Here is a 16279-nt window from a genome sequence, read left to right as displayed (position 1 = left end):
AAGCCGGTAAAACGGGCCACGGCGCGGCTGATGTACCGCCTTCATGAAAATTCAGCCAAAGACTTCTTCAGATTGCTTTCGGCATCTGTCACAGAGAGGAACTTCTTTCGTCGCCCTAGGTGGCGATGGTTAGCGATGAACTGCTAATCCTTGTGCTCTGCTGCCTGGGTTCGAATACAAATACTCGTCGGTTCTTTTCTTTTTTTAAGGCGTGAACTTCTCTTTTCGCTCTTTCTTAATCGTCAGCACGGAAGGATGAGCCCCCACCATAGATGTTCACCATCAGCAATCGTGAAGATGCAGCATGTGACAAATCATCCTTCATCATGTGCCTAGTTAGTAAGTTCGAACAAACCAAACCCAAGGAGGCTTGCTTTGCCTCTTTAAGTTTGTCATGCTGGTGTTCCATGCTAATCCGTGTTAAGAAGACAATGACATTATCCATCTTTGGGCGTTTAGCCAGTATCCATACAGTTTCCCCTGCTCAGAGTACCCTAGGCCGGTGGAACGCCAGTTCCATGTCAGCTACGCGGAAGGTCTCCTTCTTGGCAAATTGCAAAAATTGAGGAGAAAAAAAAGAAAGAAAAGCACTGCTGAGATCGAACTTCAGGATCTCCTGTTACTAGACAGTCACTTTAACCAACTAAGCCACAGCACCTCACGCCCCGCAATGCCAAAAAACTGGCAGTGCGAAGCCATGATCTGCATTTATCACATCTCCTACTTAATGGAGCAATTGGGCCAGCTTTCTCTTTTTCTTCACAGGCTTGAGAAACAAACCAAGCAGATCCAATGCAGACAGAAGAGAATGACGTAGTAGGCTAGAGATTGTTTGGTTCCGTATAGCAACTGCTCCACGGCTTAGCACAAGCAGGAGAGCGCCCTGTTTTCTTCTGAATGCGACGACGGAATAAATAGATTGAAGGAATACCAGGAAAGCACCATCATCGACAGGGTAAGAATTAGGGTGGTTCAATCGTTATGCCCTATGCATTGTTCATCTTGAAAAAGATTTAAATAGTGTAGCAGAGGGAGTTAAGCTTCACTCAGCCAGTGCCTGATAGACACTGCATTCAATGCTAAAGCAGCCAAAGCCTTGTTCCAATGGTTTTCCACAATCTAGCGCAGGTGAAATCACTTGAATGTAGACGAAGTGGCCGCGTGGTTAAAGCAATGGTGCTTCTTGCTATCCTGTAAGGAGCCAAACCATTGCCTGCTCTTTGGGTGTTTAGCCATTATGCGGACTTTTTTTCCCTTGCTGGGAGTACCCTAGGGCAAGGACAAGTTTGGGGTCCGCTATGGGCGAGCATCGCCTTTTAAGAATAAATGGTCAAAAATTGCAAAGAATGGAAGGCACTGCTGAGATCGAACTCAGGATCTCCTGTTTACAAGACAGGCCCTTTACCAACTAAGCCACAGCGCCACATGCTCAAGCCTGGAAAGCCGGTAAAACGGGCCACGGCGCACGGCTGATGTACCGCCCTCAATGAAAATTCAGCCAAAGACTTCTTCAGATTGCTTTCCGCATCTGTCACCAGAAGAGGGAAGGGACGTCTTACTGTCGACGAGTGGCGAGTGGTTAGGCGATGGACTGCTAATCCATTGTGCTCTGCATGCATGGGTTCGAATCCCATCCCTCGTCGGTTTGCTTCTGCTTTTTCCAAGCTGGAACTTGCCTTTGCTCTTTCTTTATCGTCAGCACGGGAAGTGGATGCCCCAACCATAGAGTTCAACCACAGCAATCGTGACGTATGCAGCAGGTGACAAATCAATCCTTCATCATAGGTGCATAGTTAGTAAGGTCGAACAAACACAACCCCAGTGAGGGCTTTGCTTTGCCTCTTTAATTTGTCATGCTTGGTGTTCCATGCTATCTGTTAAGAAAGACAACGACATTTCCATCTTTTGGGCGTTTAGCCAGTATCCATACCAGTTTCCCCTGCTCAGAGTACCCTAGGGTCGTGTCGGACTTCTTGGACTAGAATTGCAAAAATTGAGGAGAAAAAAAAGAAAAAAAGGCACTGCTGCATTCGAACTCAGGATCTCCTGTTTACTAGACAGGCGCTTTAACCAACTAAGCCACAGCGCCTCAAGCCACGCAATGCAAAAAACGGGCCAGTGCGAAGCCATGATCTGCATTTATACAACATCTCATGACTTAATGGAGCAATTGCAGCTTTCTCTTTTTCTTCACAGGCTTGAGGAAACAAACCAAGCAGATCCAATGCAGACAGAAGAGAATGACGTAATAGGCTAGAGATTGTTGGTTCCATAAGCAACTGATCCACGGCTTAGCACAAGCATGGAGAGCGCCCTGTTTTCTTCTGAATGCATACGACAGAATAAATAGATTGAAGGAATACCAGGAAAGCACCATCATCGACAGGAGTAAGAATTAGGGTGGGTCAATCGTTATGCCCTATGCATTGGTTCATCTTTGAAAAAGATTTAAATAGTGTAGCAGAGGAGTTAAGCTTCACTCAGCCAGTGCCTGATAGACACTGCATTCAATGCTAAAGCAGCCAAAGCCTTGTTCCAATGGTTTTCACAATCTAGCAGCAGGTGAAATCACTTGATGTAGACGAAGTGGCCGCATGGTTAAAGCAATGGTGCTTCTTGCTATCCTGTAAGGAAGCCAAAACCATTGCCTGCTCTTGGGTGTTTAGCCATTATGCGGACTTTTTTTCCCTTGCTGGGAGTACCCTAGGGGCAGACAAGTTTGGGGTCCGCTATGGGCGAGCATCGCCTTTTAAGAATAAAATGGCAAAAACTGCAAAGAATGGAAGGCACTGCTGAGATTCGAACTCATGATCTCCTGTTTACAAGACAGGCGCTTTAACCAACTAAGCCACAGCGCCACATGCTCAAGCCTGGGAAAGCCGGTAAAACGGGCCACGGGCAGCGGCTGAAGTACCGCCTTCAATGAAAATTCAGCCAAAGACTTCTTCAGATTGCTTTCGGCATCTGTCACCAGAAGAGAGACGTCTTCTGTCGACGAGGTGGCCGAGTGGTTAAGGCGATGGACTGCTAATCCATTGTGCTCTGCATGCATGGGTTTCGAATCCCATCCTCGTCGGTTTCTTCTGCTTTTTCCAAGGCGGGGAACTTGCTTTGCTCTTTCTTTATCGTCAGCACGGGAAGTGGATGCCCCAACCATAGATGTTCACCATCAGCAATCGTGAAGGATGCAGCATGTGACAAATCAATCCTTCATCATAGGTGCATAGTTAGTAAGGTCGAACAAACACAACCCCAAGTGAGGGCTTTGCTTTGCCTCTTTAATTTGTCATGCGTGGTGTTTCATGCTATCCTGTTAAGAAGACAATGACATTTCCATCTTTTGGGCGTTTAGCCAGTATCCATACAGTTTCCCCTGCTCAGAGTACCCTAGGGCCGGGTGGAAGACAAGTTCCATGTCAGCTACGCGCGAAGGTCTCCTTCTTGGACTAGAATTGCAAAAATTGAGGAGAAAAAAAAGAAAAGAAAGGCACTGCTGAGATTCGAACTCAGGATCTCCTGTTTACTAGACAGGCGCTTTAACCAACTAAGCCACAGCGCCTCAAGCCACGCAATGCCAGAAAACGGGCCAGTGCGAAGCCATGATCTGCATTTATACAACATCTCATGACTTAATGGAGCAATTGCAGCTTTCTCTTTTTCTTCACAGGCTTGAGGAAACAAACCAAGCAGATCCAATGCAGACAGAAGAGAATGACGTAGTAGGCTAGAGATTGTTGGTTCCATAAGCAACTGATCCACGGCTTAGCACAAGCATGGAGAGCGCCCATGTTTTCTTCTGAATGCATACGACGGAATAAATAGATTGAAGGAATACCAGGAAAGCACCATCATCGACAGGAGTAAGAATTAGGGTGGGTCAATCGTTATGCCCTATGCATTGGTTCATCTTTGAAAAAGATTTAAATAGTGTAGTAGAGGAGTTAAGCTTCACTCAGCCAGTGCCTGATAGACACTGCATTCAATGCTAAAGCAGCCAAAGCCTTGTTCCAATGGTTTTCACAATCTAGCAGCAGGTGAAATCACTTGATGTAGACGAAGTGGCCGCATGGTTAAAGCAATGGTGCTTCTTGCTATCCTGTAAGGAAGCCAAAACCATTGCCTGCTCTTGGGTGTTTAGCCATTATGCGGACTTTTTTTCCCTTGCTGGGAGTACCCTAGGGGCAGACAAGTTTGGGGTCCGCTATGGGCGAGCATCGCCTTTTAAGAATAAAATGGCAAAAACTGCAAAGAATGGAAGGCACTGCTGAGATTCGAACTCATGATCTCCTGTTTACAAGACAGGCGCTTTAACCAACTAAGCCACAGCGCCACATGCTCAAGCCTGGGAAAGCCGGTTAAAACGGGCCACGGGCAGCGGCCTGAAGTACCGCCTTCAATGAAAATTCAGCCAAAGACTTCTTCAGATTGCTTTCGGCATCTGTCACCAGAAGAGAGACGTCTTCTGTCGACGAGGTGGCCGAGTGGTTAAGGCGATGGACTGCTAATCCATTGTGCTCTGCATGCATGGGTTCGAATCCCATCCTCGTCGGTTTCTTCTGCTTTTTCCAAGGCGGGAACTTGCTTTGCTCTTTCTTTATCGTCAGCACGGGAAGTGGATGCCCCAACCATAGATGTTCACCATCAGCAATCGTGAAGGATGCAGCATGTGACAAATCAATCCTTCATCATAGGTGCATAGTTAGTAAGGTCGAACAAACACAACCCCAAGTGAGGGCTTTGCTTTGCCTCTTTAATTTGTCATGCGTGGTGTTCCATGCTATCCTGTTAAGAAGACAATGACATTTCCATCTTTTGGGCGTTTAGCCAGTATCCATACAGTTTCCCCTGCTCAGAGTACCCTAGGGCCGGGTGGAAGACAAGTTCCATGTCAGCTACGCGCGAAGGTCTCCTTCTTGGACTAGAATTGCAAAAATTGAGGAGAAAAAAAAGAAAAGAAAGGCACTGCTGAGATTCGAACTCAGGATCTCCTGTTTACTAGACAGGCGCTTTAACCAACTAAGCCACAGCGCCTCAAGCCACGCAATACCAGAAAACGGGCCAGTGCGAAGCCATGATCTGCATTTATACAACATCTCATGACTTAATGGAGCAATTGCAGCTTTCTCTTTTTCTTCACAGGCTTGAGGAAACAAACCAAGCAGATCCAATGCAGACAGAAGAGAATGACGTAGTAGGCTAGAGATTGTTGGTTCCATAAGCAACTGATCCACGGCTTAGCACAAGCATGGAGAGCGCCCTGTTTTCTTCTGAATGCATACGACGGAATAAATAGATTGAAGGAATACCAGGAAAGCACCATCATCGACAGGAGTAAGAATTAGGGTGGGTCAATCGTTATGCCCTATGCATTGGTTCATCTTTGAAAAAGATTTAAATAGTGTAGTAGAGGAGTTAAGCTTCACTCAGCCAGTGCCTGATAGACACTGCATTCAATGCTAAAGCAGCCAAAGCCTTGTTCCAATGGTTTTCACAATCTAGCAGCAGGTGAAATCACTTGATGTAGACGAAGTGGCCGCGTGGTTAAAGCAATGGTGCTTCTTGCTATCCTGTAAGGAAGCCAAAACCATTGCCTGCTCTTGGGTGTTTAGCCATTATGCGGACTTTTTTTCCCTTGCTGGGAGTACCCTAGGGGCAGACAAGTTTGGGGTCCGCTATGGGCAAGCATCGCCTTTTAAGAATAAAATGGCAAAAATTGCAAAGAATGGAAGGCACTGCTGGGATTCGAACTCAGGATCTCCTGTTTACAAGACAGGCGCTTTAACCAACTAAGCCACAGCGCCACATGCTCAAGCTTGGGAAAGCCGGTAAAACGGGCCACGGGCAGCGGCTGATGTACCGCCTTCAATGAAAATTCAGCCAAAGACTTCTTCAGATTGCTTTCGGCATCTGTCACCAGAAGAGGGACGTCTTCTGTCGACGAGGTGGCCGAGTGGTTAAGGCGATGGACTGCTAATCCATTGTGCTCTGCATGCATGGGTTCGAATCAAATCCTCGTCGGTTTCTTTTGCTTTTTTCAAGGCGGGAACTTTCTTTGCTCTTTCTTTATCGTCAGCACGGGAAGTGGATGCCCCAACCATAGATGTTCACCATCAGCAATCGTGAAGGATGCAGCATGTGACAAATCAATCCTTCATCATAGGTGCATAGTTAGTAAGGTCGAACAAACACAAACCCAAGTGAGGGCTTTGCTTTGCCTCTTTAATTTGTCATGCGTGGTGTTCCATGCTATCCTGTTAAGAAGACAATGACATTTCCATCTTTTGGGCGTTTAGCCAGTATCCATACAGTTTCCCCTGCTCAGAGTACCCTAGGGCCGGGTGGAAGACAAGTTCCATGTCAGCTACGCGCGAAGGTCTCCTTCTTGGACTAGAATTGCAAAAATTGAGGAGAAAAAAAAGAAAAGAAAAGCACTGCTGAGATTCGAACTCAGGATCTCCTGTTTACTAGACAGGCACTTTAACCAACTAAGCCACAGCACCTCAAGCCACGCAATGCCAAAAAACGGGCCAGTGCGAAGCCATGATCTGCATTTATACAACATCTCATGACTTAATGGAGCAATTGCAGCTTTCTCTTTTTCTTCACAGGCTTGAGGAAACAAACCAAGCAGATCCAATGCAGACAGAAGAGAATGACGTAGTAGGCTAGAGATTGTTGGTTCCATAAGCAACTGATCCACGGCTTAGCACAAGCATGGAGAGCGCCCTGTTTTCTTCTGAATGCATACGACAGAATAAATAGATTGAAGGAATACCAGGAAAGCACCATCATCGACAGGAGTAAGAATTAGGGTGGGTCAATCGTTATGCCCTATGCATTGGTTCATCTTTGAAAAAGATTTAAATAGTGTAGTAGAGGAGTTAAGCTTCACTCAGCCAGTGCCTGATAGACACTGCATTCAATGCTAAAGCAGCCAAAGCCTTGTTCCAATGGTTTTCACAATCTAGCAGCAGGTGAAATCACTTGATGTAGACGAGGTGGCCGCGTGGTTAAAGCAATGGTGCTTCTTGCTATCCTGTAAGGAAGCCAAAACCATTGCCTGCTCTTGGGTGTTTAGCCATTATGCGGACTTTTTTTCCCTTGCTGGGAGTACCCTAGGGGCAGACAAGTTTGGGGTCCGCTATGGGCAAGCATCGCCTTTTAAGAATAAAATGGCAAAAATTGCAAAGAATGGAAGGCACTGCTGGGATTCGAACTCAGGATCTCCTGTTTACAAGACAGGCGCTTTAACCAACTAAGCCACAGCGCCACATGCTCAAGCTTGGGAAAGCCGGTAAAACGGGCCACGGGCAGCGGCTGATGTACCGCCTTCAATGAAAATTCAGCCAAAGACTTCTTCAGATTGCTTTCGGCATCTGTCACCAGAAGAGGGACGTCTTCTGTCGACGAGGTGGCCGAATGGTTAAGGCGATGGACTGCTAATCCATTGTGCTCTGCATGCATGGGTTCGAATCCCATCCTCGTCGGTTTCTTTTGCTTTTTTCAAGGCGGGAACTTTCTTTGCTCTTTCTTTATCGTCAGCACGGGAAGTGGATGCCCCAACCATAGATGTTCACCATCAGCAATCGTGAAGGATGCAGCATGTGACAAATCAATCCTTCATCATAGGTGCATAGTTAGTAAGGTCGAACAAACACAACCCCAAGTGAGGGCTTTGCTTTGCCTCTTTAATTTGTCATGCGTGGTGTTCCATGCTATCCTGTTAAGAAGACAACGACATTTCCATCTTTTGGGCGTTTAGCCAGTATCCATACAGTTTCCCCTGCTCAGAGTACCCTAGGGTCGGGTGGACTTCTTGGACTAGAATTGCAAAAATTGAGGAGAAAAAAAAGAAAAGAAAGGCACTGCTGAGATTCGAACTCAGGATCTCCTGTTTACTAGACAGGCGCTTTAACCAACTAAGCCACAGCGCCTCAAGCCACGCAATGCCAAAAAACGGGCCAGTGCGAAGCCATGATCTGCATTTATACAACATCTCATGACTTAATGGAGCAATTGCAGCTTTCTCTTTTTCTTCACAGGCTTGAGGAAACAAACCAAGCAGATCCAATGCAGACAGAAGAGAATGACGTAATAGGCTAGAGATTGTTGGTTCCATAAGCAACTGATCCACGGCTTAGCACAAGCATGTAGAGCGCCCTGTTTTCTTCTGAATGCATACGACGGAATAAATAGATTGAAGGAATACCAGGAAATCACCATCATCGACAGGAGTAAGAATTAGGGTGGGTCAACCGTTATGCCCTATGCATTGGTTCATCTTTGAAAAAGATTTAAATAGTGTAGTAGAGGAGTTAAGCTTCACTCAGCCAGTGCCTGATAGACACTGCATTCAATGCTAAAGCAGCCAAAGCCTTGTTCCAATGGTTTTCACAATCTAGCAGCAGGTGAAATCACTTGATGTAGACGAGGTGGCCGCGTGGTTAAAGCAATGGTGCTTCTTGCTATCCTGTAAGGAAGCCAAAACCATTGCCTGCTCTTGGGTGTTTAACCATTATGCGGACTTTTTTTCCCTTGCTGGGAGTACCCTAGGGGCAGACAAGTTTGGGGTCAGCTATGGGCGAGCATCGCCTTTTAAGAATAAAATGGCAAAAATTGCAAAGAATGGTAGGCACTGCTGAGATTCGAACTCAGGATCTCCTGTTTACAAGACAGGCGCTTTAACCAACTAAGCCACAGCGCCACATGCTCAAGCCTGGAAAAGCCGGTAAAACGGGCCACGGGCAGCGGCTGATGTACCGCCTTCAATGAAAATTCAGCCAAAGACTTCTTCAGATTGCTTTCGGCATCTGTCACCAGAAGAGAGACGTCTTCTGTCGACGAGGTGGCCGAGTGGTTAAGGCGATGGACTGCTAATCCATTGTGCTCTGCCTGCATGGGTTCGAATCCCATCCTCGTCGGTTTCTTCTGCTTTTTCCAAGGCGGGAACTTGCTTTGCTCTTTCTTTATCGTCAGCACGGGAAGTGGATGCCCCAACCATAGATGTTCACCATCAGCAATCGTGAAGGATGCAGCATGTGACAAATCAATCCTTCATCATAGGTGCATAGTTAGTAAGGTCGAACAAACACAACCCCAAGTGAGGGCTTTGCTTTGCCTCTTTAATTTGTCATGCGTGGTGTTCCATGCTATCCTGTTAAGAAGACAATGACATTTCCATCTTTTGGGCGTTTAGCCAGTATCCATACAGTTTCCCCTGCTCAGAGTACCCTAGGGCCGGGTGGAAGACAAGTTCCATGTCAGCTACGCGCGAAGGTCTCCTTCTTGGACTAGAATTGCAAAAATTGAGGAGAAAAAAAGAAAAGAAAAGCACTGCTGAGATTCGAACTCAGGATCTCCTGTTTACTAGACAGGCACTTTAACCAACTAAGCCACAGCACCTCAAGCCACGCAATGCCAAAAAACGGGCCAGTGCGAAGCCATGATCTGCATTTATACAACATCTCATGACTTAATGGAGCAATTGCAGCTTTCTCTTTTTCTTCACAGGCTTGAGGAAACAAACCAAGCAGATCCAATGCAGACAGAAGAGAATGACGTAGTAGGCTAGAGATTGTTGGTTCCATAAGCAACTGATCCACGGCTTAGCACAAGCATGGAGAGCGCCCTGTTTTCTTCTGAATGCATACGACAGAATAAATAGATTGAAGGAATACCAGGAAAGCACCATCATCGACAGGAGTAAGAATTAGGGTGGGTCAATCGTTATGCCCTATGCATTGGTTCATCTTTGAAAAAGATTTAAATAGTGTAGTAGAGGAGTTAAGCTTCACTCAGCCAGTGCCTGATAGACACTGCATTCAATGCTAAAGCAGCCAAAGCCTTGTTCCAATGGTTTTCACAATCTAGCAGCAGGTGAAATCACTTGATGTAGACGAGGTGGCCGCGTGGTTAAAGCAATGGTGCTTCTTGCTATCCTGTAAGGAAGCCAAAACCATTGCCTGCTCTTGGGTGTTTAGCCATTATGCGGACTTTTTTTCCCTTGCTGGGAGTACCCTAGGGGCAGACAAGTTTGGGGTCCGCTATGGGCAAGCATCGCCTTTTAAGAATAAAATGGCAAAAATTGCAAAGAATGGAAGGCACTGCTGGGATTCGAACTCAGGATCTCCTGTTTACAAGACAGGCGCTTTAACCAACTAAGCCACAGCACCACATGCTCAAGCTTGGGAAAGCCGGTAAAACGGGCCACGGGCAGCGGCTGATGTACCGCCTTCAATGAAAATTCAGCCAAAGACTTCTTCAGATTGCTTTCGGCATCTGTCACCAGAAGAGGGACGTCTTCTGTCGACGAGGTGGCCGAATGGTTAAGGCGATGGACTGCTAATCCATTGTGCTCTGCATGCATGGGTTCGAATCCCATCCTCGTCGGTTTCTTTTGCTTTTTTCAAGGCGGGAACTTTCTTTGCTCTTTCTTTATCGTCAGCACGGGAAGTGGATGCCCCAACCATAGATGTTCACCATCAGCAATCGTGAAGGATGCAGCATGTGACAAATCAATCCTTCATCATAGGTGCATAGTTAGTAAGGTCGAACAAACACAACCCCAAGTGAGGGCTTTGCTTTGCCTCTTTAATTTGTCATGCGTGGTGTTCCATGCTATCCTGTTAAGAAGACAACGACATTTCCATCTTTTGGGCGTTTAGCCAGTATCCATACAGTTTCCCCTGCTCAGAGTACCCTAGGGTCGGGTGGACTTCTTGGACTAGAATTGCAAAAATTGAGGAGAAAAAAAAGAAAAGAAAGGCACTGCTGAGATTCGAACTCAGGATCTCCTGTTTACTAGACAGGCGCTTTAACCAACTAAGCCACAGCGCCTCAAGCCACGCAATGCCAAAAAACGGGCCAGTGCGAAGCCATGATCTGCATTTATACAACATCTCATGACTTAATGGAGCAATTGCAGCTTTCTCTTTTTCTTCACAGGCTTGAGGAAACAAACCAAGCAGATCCAATGCAGACAGAAGAGAATGACGTAATAGGCTAGAGATTGTTGGTTCCATAAGCAACTGATCCACGGCTTAGCACAAGCATGTAGAGCGCCCTGTTTTCTTCTGAATGCATACGACGGAATAAATAGATTGAAGGAATACCAGGAAAGCACCATCATCGACAGGAGTAAGAATTAGGGTGGGTCAATCGTTATGCCCTATGCATTGGTTCATCTTTGAAAAAGATTTAAATAGTGTAGTAGAGGAGTTAAGCTTCACTCAGCCAGTGCCTGATAGACACTGCATTCAATGCTAAAGCAGCCAAAGCCTTGTTCCAATGGTTTTCACAATCTAGCAGCAGGTGAAATCACTTGATGTAGACGAGGTGGCCGCGTGGTTAAAGCAATGGTGCTTCTTGCTATCCTGTAAGGAAGCCAAAACCATTGCCTGCTCTTGGGTGTTTAGCCATTATGCGGACTTTTTTTCCCTTGCTGGGAGTACCCTAGGGGCAGACAAGTTTGGGGTCAGCTATGGGCGAGCATCGCCTTTTAAGAATAAAATGGCAAAAATTGCAAAGAATGGAAGGCACTGCTGAGATTCGAACTCAGGATCTCCTGTTTACAAGAGAGGCGCTTTAACCAACTAAGCCACAGCGCCACATGCTCAAGCCTGGAAAAGCCGGTAAAACGGGCCACGGGCAGCAGCTGATGTACCGCCTTCAATGAAAATTCAGCCAAAGACTTCTTCAGATTGCTTTCGGCATCTGTCACCAAAAACGTCTTCTGTCGACGAGGTGGCCGAGTGGTTAAGGCGATGGACTGCTAATCCATTGTGCTCTGCATGCATGGGTTCGAATGCCATCCTTGTCGGTTTCTTCTGCTTTTTCCAAGGCGGGAACTTGCTTTGCTCTTTCTTTATCGTCAGCACGGGAAGTGGATGCCCCAACCATAGATGTTCACCATCAGCAATCGTGAAGGATGCAGCATGTGACAAATCAATCCTTCATCATAGGTGCATAGTTAGTAAGGTCGAACAAACACAACCCCAAGTGAGGGCTTTGCTTTGCCTCTTTAATTTGTCATGCGTGGTGTTCCATGCTACCCTGTTAAGAAGACAATGACATTTCCATCTTTTGGGCGTTTAGCCAGTATCCATACAGTTTCCCCTGCTCAGAGTACCCTAGGGTCGGGTGGACTTCTTGTACTAGAATTGCAAAAATTGAAGAGAAAAAAAAAGAAAAGAAAGGCACTGCTGAGATTCGAACTCAGGATCTCTTGTTTACTAGACAGGCGCTTTAACCAACTAAGCCACAGCGCCTCAAGCCACGCAATGCCAAAAAACGGGCCAGTGCGAAGCCATGATCTGCATTTATACAACATCTCATGACTTAATGGAGCAATTGCAGCTTTCTCTTTTTCTTCACAGGCTTGAGGAAACAAACCAAGCAGATCCAATGCAGACAGAAGAGAATGACGTAGTAGGCTAGAGATTGTTGGTTCCATAAGCAACTGATCCACGGCTTAGCACAAGCATGGAGAGCGCCCTGTTTTCTTCTGAATGCATACGACGGAATAAATAGATTGAAGGAATACCAGGAAAGCACCATCAGCGACAGGAGTAAGAATTAGGGTGGGTCAATCGTTATGCCCTATGCATTGCTTCATCTTTGAAAAAGATTTACGTAGTGTAGTAGAGGAGTTAAGCTTCACTCAGCCAGTGCCTGATAGACACTGCATTCAATGCTAAAGCAGCCAAAGCCTTGTTCCAATGGTTTTCACAATCTAGCAGCAGGTGAAATCACTTGATGTAGACGAGGTGGCCGCGTGGTTAAAGCAATGGTGCTTCTTGCTATCCTGTAAGGAAGCCAAAACCATTGCCTGCTCTTGGGTGTTTAGCCATTATGCGGACTTTTTTCCCTTGCTGGGAGTACCCTAGTGGCAGACAAGTTTGGGGTCCGCTATGGGAGAGCATCGCCTTTTAAGAATAAAATGGCAAAAATTGCAAAGAATGGAAAGTACTGCTGAGATTCGAACTCAGGATCTCCTGTTTACAAGACAGGCGCTTTAACCAACTAAGCCACAGCGCCACACGCTAGAGCTTGGGAAAGCCGGTAAAACGGGCCACGGGCAGCGGCTGATGTACCGCCTTCAATGAAAATTCAGCCAAAGACTTCTTCAGATTGCTTTTGGCATCTGTCACCAGAAGAGGGACGTCTTCTGTCGACTAGGTGACCGAGTGGTTAAGGCGATGGACTGCTAATCCATTGTGCTCTGCATGCATGGGTTCGAATCCCATCCTTGTCGGTTTCTTCTGCTTTTTCCAAGGCGGGCACTTGCTTTGCTCTTTCTTTATCGTCAGCACGGGAAGTGGATGCCCCAACCATAGATGTTCACCATCACCAATCGGGAAGGATGCAGCATGTGACAAATCAATCCTTCATCATAGGTGCATAGTTAGTAAGGTCGAACAAACACAACCCCAAGTGAGGGCTTTGCTTTGCCTCTTTAATTTGTCATGCGTGGTGTTCCATGCTATCCTGTTAAGAAGACAATGACATTTCCATCTTTTGGGCGTTTAGCCAGTATCAATACAGTTTCCCCTGCTCAGAGTACCCTAGGGCCGGGTGGAAGACAAGTTCCATGTCAGCTACGCGCGAACGTCTCCTTCTTGGAATAGAATTGCAAAAATTGAGGAGAAAAAAAAGGCACTGCTGAGATTTGAATTCAGGATCTCCTGTTTACTAGACAGGCGCTTTAACCAACTAAGCCACAGCACCTCAAGCCACGCAATGCCAAAAAACGGGCCACTGCGAAGCCATGATCTGCATTTATACAACATCTCATGACTTAATGGAGCAATTGCAGCTTTCTCTTTTTCTTCACAGGCTTGAGGAAACAAACCAAGCAGATCCAATGCAGACAGAAGAGAATGACGTAGTAGGCTAGAGATTGTTGGTTCCATAAGCAACTGATCCACGGCTTAGCACAAGCATGGAGAGCGCCCTGTTTTCTTCTGAATGCATACAACGGAATAAATAGATTGAAGGAATACCAGGAAAGCACCATCATCGACAGGAGTAAGAATTAGGGTGGGTCAATCGTTATTCCCTATGCATTGGTTCATCTTTGAAAAAGATTTAAATAGTGTAGTAGAGGAGTTAAGCTTCACTCAGCCAGTGCCTGATAGACACTGCATTCAATGTTAAAGCAGCCAAAGCCTTGTTCCAATGGTTTTCACAATCTAGCAGCAGGTGAAATCACTTGATGTAGACGAGGTGGCCGCGTGGTTAAAGCAATGGTGCTTCTTGCTATCCTGTAAGGAAGCCAAAACCATTGCCTGCTCTTGGGTGTTTAGCCATTATGCTGACTTTTTTCCCTTGCTGGGAGTACCCTAGGGGCAGACAAGTTTGGGGTCCGCTATGGGCGAGAATCGCCTTTTAAGAATAAAATGGCAAAAATTGCAAAGAATGGAAGGCACTGCTGAGATTCGAACTCAGGATCTCATGTTTACAAGACAGGCGCTTTAACCAACTAAGCCACAGCGCCACATGCTCAAGCTTGGGAAAGCCGGTAAAACGGGCCACGGGCAGCGGCTGATGTACCGCCTTCAATGAAAATTCAGCCAAAGACTTGTTCAGATTGCTTTCGGCATCTGTCACCAGAAGTTGGACGTCTTCTGTCGACGAGGTGGCCGAGTGGTTAAGGCGATGGACTGCTAAACCATTGTGCTCTGCATGCATGGGTTTGAATCCCATCCTCGTCGGTTTCTTCTGCTTTTTCCAAGGCGGGAACTTGCTTTGCTCTTTCTTTATCGTCAGCACGGGAAGTGGATGCCCCAACCATAGATGTTCACCATCAGCAATCGTGAAGGATGCAGCATGTGACAAATCAATCCTTCATCATAGGTGCATAGTTAGTAAGGTCGAACAAACACAACCCCAAGTGAGGGCTTTGCTTTGCCTCTTTAATTTGTCATGCGTGGTGTTCCATGCTATCCTGTTAAGAAGACAATGACATTTCCATCATTTGGGCGTTTAGCCAGTATCCATACAGTTTCCCCTGCTCAGAGTACCCTAGGGCCGGGTGGAAGACAAGTTCCATGTCAGTTACGCGCAAACGTCTCCTTCTTGGACTAGAATTGCAAAAATTGAGGGGAAAAAAAAGAAAAGAAAGGCACTGCTGAGATTCAAACTCAGGATCTCCGGTTTAATAGACATGCGCTTTAACCAACTAAGCCACAGTGCCTCAAACCACGCAATACCAAAAAACGGGCCAATGCGAAGCCATGATCTGCATTTATACAACATCTCATGACTTAATGGAGCAATTGCAGCTTTCTCTTTTTCTTCACAGGCTTGAGGAAACAAACCAAGCAGATCCAATGCAGACAGAAGAGAATGACGTAGTAGGCTAGAGATTGTTGGTTCCATAAGCAACTGATCCACGGCTTAGCACAAGCATGGAGAGCGCCCTGTTTTCTTCTGAATGCATACGACAGAATAAATAGATTGAAGGAATACCAGGAAAGCACCATCAGCGACAGGAGTAAGAATTAGGGTGGGTCAATCGTTATGCCCTATGCATTGGTTCACCTTTGAAAAAGATTTACGTAGTGTAGTAGAGGAGTTAAGCTTCACTCAGCCAGTGCCTGATAGACACTGCATTCAATGCTAAAGCAGCCAAAGCCTTGTTCCAATGGTTTTCACAATCTAGCAGCAGGTGAAATCACTTGATGTAGACGAGGTGGCCGCGTGGTTAAAGCAATGGTGCTTCTTGCTATCCTGTAAGGAAGCCAAAACCATTGCCTGCTCTTGGGTGTTTAGCCATTATGCGGACTTTTTTTCCCTTGCTGGGAGTACCCTAGGGGCAGACAAGTTTGGGGTCCGCTATGGGCGAGCATCGCCTTTTAAGAATAAAATGGCAAAAACTGCAAAGAATGGAAGGCACTGCTGAGATTCGAACTCAGGATCTCCTGTTTACAAGACAGGCGCTTTAACCAACTAAGCCACAGCGCCACATGCTCAAGCCTTGTTTACTTTGACGCCCCTGTTTTCCTCCACTCAGTTTGAATACTGGCGGCTGGCTCGCCATAGCGGTGCCTGTCAGAACAGGCAGGTTTCTGTAGTTTAGTGGTTATCACGTTCGCCTCACACGCGAAAGGTCCCCGGTTCGAAACCGGGCAGAAACACAGTGCTTCTGCAGCCTTTTGGCTACCCCACTACGTAGCCAAAAGCACCAACACGTGAAATATTCCCGCTTCGAAACCTGGCAGAAGCATGGTGCTTCTGGAAGAAATTTTTGGCTACTCCACTACTGCAACACAAAACCTTC

At 46.4% G+C, this 16279-nt stretch overlaps 29 non-coding genes across 29 annotated transcripts; 10 read left to right on the top strand and 19 right to left on the bottom strand.

Annotated features, from left to right (window-relative positions):
- Nucleotides 1-1351: 1351 nt before the first annotated feature.
- On the bottom strand, nucleotides 1352-1423 carry TRNAT-UGU (transfer RNA threonine (anticodon UGU)). The gene has a single exon. It is a non-coding gene; the product is annotated as a tRNA-Thr (tRNA).
- A 1361-nt stretch (nucleotides 1424-2784) lies between these two features.
- Nucleotides 2785-2858, bottom strand: TRNAT-UGU (transfer RNA threonine (anticodon UGU)). The gene has a single exon. It is a non-coding gene; the product is annotated as a tRNA-Thr (tRNA).
- A 135-nt stretch (nucleotides 2859-2993) lies between these two features.
- Nucleotides 2994-3076, top strand: TRNAS-GCU (transfer RNA serine (anticodon GCU)). Its single transcript has one exon. It is a non-coding gene; the product is annotated as a tRNA-Ser (tRNA).
- Nucleotides 3077-3485: 409 nt separating this feature from the next.
- TRNAT-AGU (transfer RNA threonine (anticodon AGU)) lies at nucleotides 3486-3559 on the bottom strand. Its single transcript has one exon. It is a non-coding gene; the product is annotated as a tRNA-Thr (tRNA).
- A 697-nt stretch (nucleotides 3560-4256) lies between these two features.
- On the bottom strand, nucleotides 4257-4330 carry TRNAT-UGU (transfer RNA threonine (anticodon UGU)). Its single transcript has one exon. It is a non-coding gene; the product is annotated as a tRNA-Thr (tRNA).
- Nucleotides 4331-4467: 137 nt separating this feature from the next.
- TRNAS-GCU (transfer RNA serine (anticodon GCU)) lies at nucleotides 4468-4549 on the top strand. The gene has a single exon. It is a non-coding gene; the product is annotated as a tRNA-Ser (tRNA).
- A 408-nt stretch (nucleotides 4550-4957) lies between these two features.
- Nucleotides 4958-5031, bottom strand: TRNAT-AGU (transfer RNA threonine (anticodon AGU)). Its single transcript has one exon. It is a non-coding gene; the product is annotated as a tRNA-Thr (tRNA).
- Nucleotides 5032-5727: 696 nt separating this feature from the next.
- Nucleotides 5728-5801, bottom strand: TRNAT-UGU (transfer RNA threonine (anticodon UGU)). The gene has a single exon. It is a non-coding gene; the product is annotated as a tRNA-Thr (tRNA).
- Nucleotides 5802-5936: 135 nt separating this feature from the next.
- TRNAS-GCU (transfer RNA serine (anticodon GCU)) lies at nucleotides 5937-6018 on the top strand. The gene has a single exon. It is a non-coding gene; the product is annotated as a tRNA-Ser (tRNA).
- Nucleotides 6019-6426: 408 nt separating this feature from the next.
- TRNAT-AGU (transfer RNA threonine (anticodon AGU)) lies at nucleotides 6427-6500 on the bottom strand. Its single transcript has one exon. It is a non-coding gene; the product is annotated as a tRNA-Thr (tRNA).
- Nucleotides 6501-7196: 696 nt separating this feature from the next.
- On the bottom strand, nucleotides 7197-7270 carry TRNAT-UGU (transfer RNA threonine (anticodon UGU)). Its single transcript has one exon. It is a non-coding gene; the product is annotated as a tRNA-Thr (tRNA).
- Nucleotides 7271-7405: 135 nt separating this feature from the next.
- TRNAS-GCU (transfer RNA serine (anticodon GCU)) lies at nucleotides 7406-7487 on the top strand. The gene has a single exon. It is a non-coding gene; the product is annotated as a tRNA-Ser (tRNA).
- A 373-nt stretch (nucleotides 7488-7860) lies between these two features.
- Nucleotides 7861-7934, bottom strand: TRNAT-AGU (transfer RNA threonine (anticodon AGU)). Its single transcript has one exon. It is a non-coding gene; the product is annotated as a tRNA-Thr (tRNA).
- A 696-nt stretch (nucleotides 7935-8630) lies between these two features.
- On the bottom strand, nucleotides 8631-8704 carry TRNAT-UGU (transfer RNA threonine (anticodon UGU)). Its single transcript has one exon. It is a non-coding gene; the product is annotated as a tRNA-Thr (tRNA).
- Nucleotides 8705-8839: 135 nt separating this feature from the next.
- On the top strand, nucleotides 8840-8921 carry TRNAS-GCU (transfer RNA serine (anticodon GCU)). The gene has a single exon. It is a non-coding gene; the product is annotated as a tRNA-Ser (tRNA).
- Nucleotides 8922-9328: 407 nt separating this feature from the next.
- Nucleotides 9329-9402, bottom strand: TRNAT-AGU (transfer RNA threonine (anticodon AGU)). Its single transcript has one exon. It is a non-coding gene; the product is annotated as a tRNA-Thr (tRNA).
- Nucleotides 9403-10098: 696 nt separating this feature from the next.
- On the bottom strand, nucleotides 10099-10172 carry TRNAT-UGU (transfer RNA threonine (anticodon UGU)). The gene has a single exon. It is a non-coding gene; the product is annotated as a tRNA-Thr (tRNA).
- Nucleotides 10173-10307: 135 nt separating this feature from the next.
- On the top strand, nucleotides 10308-10389 carry TRNAS-GCU (transfer RNA serine (anticodon GCU)). The gene has a single exon. It is a non-coding gene; the product is annotated as a tRNA-Ser (tRNA).
- Nucleotides 10390-10762: 373 nt separating this feature from the next.
- Nucleotides 10763-10836, bottom strand: TRNAT-AGU (transfer RNA threonine (anticodon AGU)). The gene has a single exon. It is a non-coding gene; the product is annotated as a tRNA-Thr (tRNA).
- A 696-nt stretch (nucleotides 10837-11532) lies between these two features.
- Nucleotides 11533-11606, bottom strand: TRNAT-UGU (transfer RNA threonine (anticodon UGU)). The gene has a single exon. It is a non-coding gene; the product is annotated as a tRNA-Thr (tRNA).
- Nucleotides 11607-11736: 130 nt separating this feature from the next.
- TRNAS-GCU (transfer RNA serine (anticodon GCU)) lies at nucleotides 11737-11818 on the top strand. The gene has a single exon. It is a non-coding gene; the product is annotated as a tRNA-Ser (tRNA).
- A 374-nt stretch (nucleotides 11819-12192) lies between these two features.
- On the bottom strand, nucleotides 12193-12266 carry TRNAT-AGU (transfer RNA threonine (anticodon AGU)). The gene has a single exon. It is a non-coding gene; the product is annotated as a tRNA-Thr (tRNA).
- Nucleotides 12267-12961: 695 nt separating this feature from the next.
- Nucleotides 12962-13035, bottom strand: TRNAT-UGU (transfer RNA threonine (anticodon UGU)). Its single transcript has one exon. It is a non-coding gene; the product is annotated as a tRNA-Thr (tRNA).
- A 135-nt stretch (nucleotides 13036-13170) lies between these two features.
- Nucleotides 13171-13252, top strand: TRNAS-GCU (transfer RNA serine (anticodon GCU)). Its single transcript has one exon. It is a non-coding gene; the product is annotated as a tRNA-Ser (tRNA).
- Nucleotides 13253-13651: 399 nt separating this feature from the next.
- On the bottom strand, nucleotides 13652-13725 carry TRNAT-AGU (transfer RNA threonine (anticodon AGU)). The gene has a single exon. It is a non-coding gene; the product is annotated as a tRNA-Thr (tRNA).
- A 695-nt stretch (nucleotides 13726-14420) lies between these two features.
- TRNAT-UGU (transfer RNA threonine (anticodon UGU)) lies at nucleotides 14421-14494 on the bottom strand. The gene has a single exon. It is a non-coding gene; the product is annotated as a tRNA-Thr (tRNA).
- A 135-nt stretch (nucleotides 14495-14629) lies between these two features.
- Nucleotides 14630-14711, top strand: TRNAS-GCU (transfer RNA serine (anticodon GCU)). Its single transcript has one exon. It is a non-coding gene; the product is annotated as a tRNA-Ser (tRNA).
- A 1178-nt stretch (nucleotides 14712-15889) lies between these two features.
- On the bottom strand, nucleotides 15890-15963 carry TRNAT-UGU (transfer RNA threonine (anticodon UGU)). The gene has a single exon. It is a non-coding gene; the product is annotated as a tRNA-Thr (tRNA).
- A 100-nt stretch (nucleotides 15964-16063) lies between these two features.
- TRNAV-CAC (transfer RNA valine (anticodon CAC)) lies at nucleotides 16064-16136 on the top strand. The gene has a single exon. It is a non-coding gene; the product is annotated as a tRNA-Val (tRNA).
- The last annotated feature ends 143 nt before the right edge of the window (nucleotides 16137-16279 follow it).

The sequence above is a fragment of the Dendropsophus ebraccatus genome, unplaced genomic scaffold, assembly GCF_027789765.1.
Source record: "Dendropsophus ebraccatus isolate aDenEbr1 unplaced genomic scaffold, aDenEbr1.pat pat_scaffold_661_ctg1, whole genome shotgun sequence".
NCBI classification, from domain to species: domain Eukaryota; kingdom Metazoa; phylum Chordata; class Amphibia; order Anura; family Hylidae; genus Dendropsophus; species Dendropsophus ebraccatus.
The sequence above is the reverse complement of the archived record's forward strand: the minus strand, read 5'-3'. Positions and strand labels throughout refer to the sequence as shown.